The sequence below is a fragment of the Mustela nigripes genome, chromosome 1 (assembly GCF_022355385.1).
Source record: "Mustela nigripes isolate SB6536 chromosome 1, MUSNIG.SB6536, whole genome shotgun sequence".
Taxonomy (NCBI): Eukaryota; Metazoa; Chordata; class Mammalia; order Carnivora; family Mustelidae; genus Mustela; species Mustela nigripes.
In genome coordinates, this window is record NC_081557.1 from 14,970,684 (window position 1) to 14,978,623 (window position 7,940).

Genomic DNA, 7,940 nt, shown 5'->3' on the forward strand with positions numbered 1-7,940 from the left:
CTTGTACATTCCCTGTCCCAAACCTAGAATCAGCCATTTACTTAAGAAATTCTGTTCATTTTCTTGGATAATGGTATCAAGAACCATGTCCTGGCCACTAGATCACTAGATAATCACTGTTATTATTATTATTATTTTTCTATTCTAGCCATAAGATGTCCTTTATGGCCCAAATGTTCACCTTTAATTTCAAGAAGAGATCACCTTTTTCCCATAACCTGTTAATACATACTGAGGATTAAGTTCTTTACTACATCTAGCTCAGGATTTTTAATTAAAAAGGAAGGGTGAAATTAAAAAAAAAAAAGGGAGATTTCAGAGAATTACCTTCCCCAGACTCCAATATTTTGTATCATTCATATTTAAATACTACTGCAAGAAAGGCAAAGGAAATCATTTCTCAGTCAACATTGCATGTGAGATTTGATTTCAGAAAATGTGGGATGCATCCAGGTCCAGCTTCTTCAGGCATGCAGGTGAGAATCTGAGCTTCAGTGACATCAAATGAGATCAGACCGAATTTTAGAAACATTTTTTTTCCCTAATTCTCATTTGAGCAAAGAGTGGCCAAATTTCCTTGAGAAGAAAGGAGGAGAACTGAACATCCTAACCTCGTAAACTCTTACCAACGCTGCTAAGATTAGTGTTAGGAATTAATATAATTGTGTATCTAACTCACAGAAAATTAATCTGATCAATGCCACAGTGTGAAACTAACACAAAAAAGCCATTTGTGGAAGAATAGAAAGTTTAGGGGTTTTCTAGACATAGATTACAATGGAAACTGAGAAGACCAAATGATAGAAATGCCCAGCAGCTCCTGGTGGAGAGATAAGAAAATAGAAATAATATGTATTTGAGTGTCCAAGGAAGTGCTCCATGGAGATAATGATTTTACTTGGGATGAAGCAGGCTTCCCTTTTTGGTGGTAAGTGAGTATTGGATTGGACTGAAAAGTATTGGATGGTATCAATAAGAAACTCTCCTAAATCTTTCTTTTGCTTTATTAATCCTTATTAATAGATTTGTACATTTTTCCTAGATGGTAAATTTAGCAGTAAACAGAATAAAATTGTCTCTCTTATGTTGCTCCCTTTGAATGTAAGACTTTCTTATATCTGTTATGTGAACTATACAAATGTCTCAGTTTGTATCTCTGTTATATAGATAGATCAGTAGGTCTGGATGGATAGAGTTTGATAGATAGATGATGATAGATGGTTGATAGATGGATAGATAAATGATCAATACAGCATATATCAATAAATAGTTGGGTGGATAGAAAGATAGATATCTTTTTAAAATATTTAACTGCTAGAAACCACAGACAAGATTCTATTCCTGTTTGCCATAGAGTTGGACAAAGAGCCTCTCTGGCTCCTAAGAGATTAGCAGTGTGGTTGGGGCATGATGTGGTTAAGAGCCATGAGTCCAGAACTGTCTCTACAGTGACTCACATTCTGACACCGACATTTAAATCTTACCCTGGTCCTAGGAATCTTGCTGTTCCTGAAGCCTATGTCAGAAGACAGTTGTTATGAACCACTAATATACTAAGGTGATTAATAAACTATCTACTAAGAGAAGGTATTTAAAAGCATTATTTTTAATGCAGCATCGTTACAATGTATTTTCAACAACCATAGAGGATATTTTTAAAATGGTAAGTTATCCTTTATATAGTATAATTTAAAAAGGAATAAAATGTTTATGGTAGAAACTGAATTTAAAACTCTAAACAACTAGAAATTATTGACAGTCTAAGCACAGGAAATAAACAGTCTAGATAACAGATTAAAATAAATTTCATAATGGATTGGACCAAATGACTGCATGTTCACAACTAAAATATGTTTCTTTCTGTTTCTCTCTCTCTCTCTCTCTCTCTCTCATTTTTCTCTCTCTTTTAGGTGTCCTAATGAAAGCACTATCAAAAGTTTCTACATTATTTGTTGATTGTTCAGAATACTGAACTACAAGGCTAAAAAAGTGTGAAAAAGCATTATGTAAATCATGTAGGAGTTTTCTCTATTTGGCAACATCCTGCCCTAATGGATCCTTGCTGTAAACTAAAGAGAGACCTTGACTTCAGAAAGATACCATCTCATACCAATTCCCCAGATTAATGTTTATTATGCCTGAAGAATCACATACATTTTTATTATTGACTTTCATTGTTTCTGTAAGCACTCAGGTGAATAGATTGTGACTAAATATTATGACTCTCACCGTATTTAGAAGAAAACAACACAGAAGGTAAGGGATTCAAGACTGGTAATTCACACATTCATGATCATATGGATTGATCTCCAAATGGAGTAGTCATTTCATAATACTTTTTATCTGTAGATTATTTCTAACCTTCAATTTCTCTGCTTTGCCTGAAATCATGCAACAAAATAGCAGCATAACTGAGTTCATTCTGTTAGGATTGACCCAAAATCCCATGAGACAGAAAATGGTATTTGTAATATTCTTCATTTTTTATGTGGGAACCGTAGTAGGGAATTTGCTTATTATTGTGACCATCAAGTATAATCCTACACTTGGGAGCCCCATGTACTTTTTCCTATTTTATTTGTCCCTTACAGATTTCTGCTTCTCAACATCCATAGCTCCCAGACTACTTGTGGATTCACTCTCTGCAAAAAAAAATCATAACGTACAATGAGTGCATGACTCAAGTCTTTGCCCTACATTTATTTGGCTGTATGGATGTCTTTGTGCTCATCTTCATGGCTGCTGATCATTATGTGGCCATCTGTAAGCCCTTACATTATCCAACCATCATGAGACGACAGGTCTGCACCATCCTTATTATTCTTGCATGGATAGGGTCTTTTATCCATTCTATAGCCCAGATTATCCTGGCCTTGAGACTGCCTTTCTGTGGACCCAATTTGATTGATCATTACTGCTGTGATTTGCAGCCCTTGCTGAAACTTGCTTGCATGGACACCTATAGGATCAACCTACTGTTGGTGTCCAACAGTGGGGCCCTTTGCTCAAGCAGTTTTGTGATTCTGATAATCTCATCTTGCATTCCTTGAGAAATCACAGTGAAGAAGGGAGGAAAAAAGCTCTTTCGACTTGCACTTCTCACATCACAGTAGTTATCTTAACCTTTGTTCCATGTATATTCATATATACACGTCCCCCAACCACTTTTCCCATGGACAAGATGGTGACTGTATTTTATACTATTGGGACCCCTTTTCTCAACCCACTCATCTACACCCTGAGGAATGCAGAAGTGAAAAATGCCAGAGAAGGTTCTGGCATATCAAAATTACCTCAGAAAGCAAAAGATGAATTAAGGACTTTGGTTGATTACTTAACCTGTACACATATCAAATACAATAGTGTTTATCTTGACTTGCTGGATGCACTCTAAAAAAGGCAGCTGATTTCCTTACTTTTCTCTGTACTTCTGTCCTCAAACTTCCTCATAATGGCAGCCTGGTTCTTACTTTATCTGAGAGCTCAACTCTGACACTATGGATTATGAAATACTTCTCACATCTTAGTCTACATCCTAGTTTGGTAGAGAGAAAGATATTTATGCAATCACAACTGTTCAAACAATAAACAGCTGGAAAGAAAGAGAAAGAAAGAAAAAGAAAGAAAGAAAGAAAGAAAGAAGAAAGAAAGAAAAAAGAAGAAGGACTTGTTCTCTATGGCTTTTAATTCTCTTAAAGCACATATCAATTAAAGAATCCTGCTTTCCTTTGATCACATTCAGAGCAAAGGAACTAACTGTGAGTCAAGAAGTTCTTTTCATTATATCATTAGTTCATCTTGAAAAATTTTTCATCCTAATGAACCCAAAGTCAAAAGGCTATATATGTATATGAATATATGTGATTTTTTTATTACATAATTGCTTTAATGTTTTTTGACTATTAGTATAACAGAGGCATTATGTATAGCATTTTCTAAATGTAGTATTAAAAAGACTTTATGATATCCAGATAATTTCTATGAATATTAAATAGGGGCTACAGCAAGAGACTTCTACAACTGTAAGGGGGGAAAGAAGTACAACTATTTGTGCTGTCCACACTAAATAAGAATTTACAATACACCATAGATACAACATATTTTCCACGATTTAAGTACAGAAAGGTAGAAACGACCTTGAAGAAAAAAAAATGTATATAATTCTATCTAAAATTGGGTTGCATCAATGGAATAAAAGAAAGTTTAAGAGGCATTCAGAAATATTCAGTATCCTTGTATCTAGAGTGTGAGAGAACTTACTTTGGCAGCAAGAAGCCATTTTCTTTCTTTGTTTGTGCTTCATTACTAAAGGGGTAGTGTGCATTATCAAGTTAAAATTGTCAATAGAATTTGATGCTCATAGTGAGCAGAGCAGATTCACAGCCATGCCTTGAATAGATGCATACCAGGGGTTGTATCATGAACTTCTAAAATTCATTCATTTCAGAGAATACAATAAACTAACTCAAAGGGACACATGCATGCCAAGGTTACAGCAGCATCATCCCCAATAACCAAATTGTGGAAATAGCTGCAGTGTCCATCAAATGATTAATTGGAAAGTATATGCTTTATTTAGGTATATGGTGAGTGAGAGATAGATAGATAGATAGATGATAGATGATAGCTAGATAGATAGATATAATGGCATGTGACTCAATTATCAACCAGAATGGGAAGTGAGATCTTGCCATTTCCCATGAAAAGGATGGAGCTAGAAAGTAGTGTGCAAAGTGAAAGCAGTCAGTCATAGAAAGATAAATACCATATGATTTCACTCATCTGAAAATTAAGAAACAAAACAAATGAGTATAGGAAAAAACAGAGCAAGTGTGTCAAATCAACAAACAGATTCTTAAGTATAGAGAACAAACTGATGGTTAGGAGGGTAGGTGGGTAGGATGACAGGTTAGATATGTGATGGGCATATAGTAGTACACTCACTAAGTTGCACACTTGTAACACCGGTTACACTGTATATTAGTAAACTGGCATTTAAACAAAAATTTAAATATATGCATCATACATATATACATACAAGGATCCCTTTACTCTACATCCTCATTAACATTTCTTATCTCTTGTGTTCTCGATAATTGTCAGTCTAACAGATGTGAAGTGATATATCATTATGATTTTGATATACATTTCCCTGAGAATGAGTGTTGTTGAGCACCTTTTGTTGTACAGTTAGCCATCTGTGTATCTTTGGGAAAAGGTCTATTCAGTCCTCTGCTTACTTTGTAATCAGAAGAGATGAAGGAGATCTCCATTGCTTCTGCTCAGTTTTCCTGTGAACCTGAAACTGCTCTAGAAACAGTCACCTATTAAAAAGACGTTAAGAAGAACACAAAAATTTAGTATTAGGCAAACTCCATCTATTCCATTAGCTCAGAAAAATATAGAAAATAAATAAAATAAGTTATAAAGGGGAAAGAAAAGTAAACTAGAATAAGATGAACTTATTCCCCCAAATTGAATAATCACATTAAAGGCAAATATACTGCACTTGAAAGAAAGAAGTTGACGCAATAGACAGAATAATATTCAGGGAGGAAACGTAAAGGAATAATGATATGCATGTCAGCATGATAAATCCTTTAAGAAAGAGACCATACTCTATGAGTGGTAGATGCGTAGTTGAATTTGCATGAAGCTACAGAATAGGCAATACTAAGACAGAGTGACATAAATACAGACAATAGTTACATCTGAGGGACTTAACTGTAAAGGAGCATGACAGAATTTTCTGAGTTAATTAGAATATTCTACATCTGGAATTTGTTATTGGCTATGGGAATATATACATTTATTAAAATGCATCAAACCATATACTTTAAAGGTCTGCAATTCATTATATGTGTTATTTGTCTCAGAGAAAAAAAATTATTACTAAAAAACATAATCAAAAATTAAACAAAACCTTTCCAATATATGTAAAAAAAAAATATCTATCAAGTCGAGCAAAAAAAGGCAGAACAGTGCCTTAGATTTTACCGAAATGAAAAACTTATGTACTGAAAAATATATCATCAATGATGTGTTAAGCCAACCCACATATTGGGAGAAAATACTCGCAAATCATGTATCTGAAAAGGAACTTGTTTTCAGATATATTAAGTTGTATAATGAACTTAATAATGCCAATTAATTTTTTAAAGAAATCTTATAAACTGGCAATATATGCCAAAAACCATACCTCCATAAAAATATACAAATAGCTAAAGAACATGAAAAGATGTTTAATACTTTTAGATAACAGGAAACACAAACCTCACCCATAATGAGATAAACTTTCCACCCACTAGGATGCCTAGAATAAAAAAAGAATCAAAACAGAAATAAAACAAAAAACAGTATCTAGTTTTAATAAGGTAGTAGAGAAATTGGGGTTCTCATAAATTGCTGGTGATAATGTTAAATGGTGCAATAACTTTGGAAAATAGTGTGACACCTCCTCAAAGGGTTAAGAAAGAAAATACATTGTATAATTATTTTTTTACAAAATATTAGAGAAGCTAATCTATAGTGAAAGGAAGTAGATTTGGGGACCCCTTGGTGGGTCAAACTGTTCAGTCTTGGACTGTTGATTTCATCTCAGATCATGATCTCAATGTCCTGGATTGAGCCTTACATTGCGCTCTACATTCATCATGGAGTCTGCTTAAGAGATTCACATTTTCCTGCTCCCTGCTGCCAAAGCTCTGGAATTTGATCTCTAATTCTCTTAAAAACAAAACAAAACCAAACAAAAAATAAATAAATAAAAAAAGAGAGCGAGCTAGAGAGAGAGAGAGATAAAGAGAAAAAGAAAGAAAAAGGAAAAGGAAAAGGAAAAAAAAAACAGAAAGTAGGCTACACTTGACTGGGACTGCTGGTGAATAATAAGTGACTAAATCAGGTATGAAGTTTCTTTTTTTTTTAATTTTTATCTTATTTATTATATTTTTATTATGTTAGTCACCATATAGTGTATCATTAGTTTTTGATGTAGGGTTCCATGATTCATTGTTTGAGTATAACACCCAGAGGAATTTCTTTTTAGAGTAGCAAAGATGTTGCAAAATCTGATAATGATGATTCACAGCCTTCTATACCAAAAAATATTACATTATATATTTCAAATGAGGGAATTATATTGTATGAGGAATATATATCAATAAAGTTGTTAAAATCAGATAAATATTTAATCTAACAGTCATTTGTACAGAATAAAATCCATACAGCAAAAACTATTAAAAATCTATTTTCCATGAACAGAAAATAAATAAGTATTCTATTAAAATTACTCTATCAGAGGAGTCAAAATGGTGGAGAAGTAGCAGGCTGAGATGACATCAGGTAGCATATCAGCAAGACAGTTTACAAAACCATTCCAAGCACTTAAAATTCCAACAGGAGACTGAAGAGAAGAAGAGCAGCAATTCTAGAAACAGAAAATCGAACATTTTCTAAAAGGTAGGACCTGCAGAGAAGTGAATCCAAAGTGATGAGAAGATAGACCACGGCCAAAGGGGCAGGCTCCCAGCAAGTGGTGGAGCAATGGAGCACAAAATCAGAACTTTTAAAAGTCTGCTCTACTGAGGGAGATTGCTCCAGAGGCTAAGCTGGGGTGAAGCCCCTGCGGGGTCTCAGGTCCCACGGGGTCACAGAAGGATCTGGGGTGTCTGAGTGTCACAGAGCTCCCAGGTATTAGAGTGAGGAAGCCAGCTACAGAGGCAGAGATGATGCGTGAGCTATCAACTTGGGGTTACTTTAAATTGTGATTGGTGGCACTGTCAGGCGTCTGCTCTGTGAGCAGAGACCTCACAAGATCTGGAGATAACCCCCTGGAAGAGCACAGAGATCTACTGGGTTTGGAGATTCCAGGTGGATCTCTGTGCCAGAGACAGAGAGGCTTGGTCACAGGCTGGGTGAGCTTGAAGTGTGGCCAGAGGCCA

General features: G+C 34.8%; 1 pseudogene; it reads left to right on the forward strand.

Annotated features, from left to right (window-relative positions):
- Positions 1–2,389: 2,389 nt before the first annotated feature.
- On the forward strand, positions 2,390–3,312 carry LOC132010489 (olfactory receptor 4C11-like; annotated as a pseudogene).
- Positions 3,313–7,940: the final 4,628 nt, after the last annotated feature.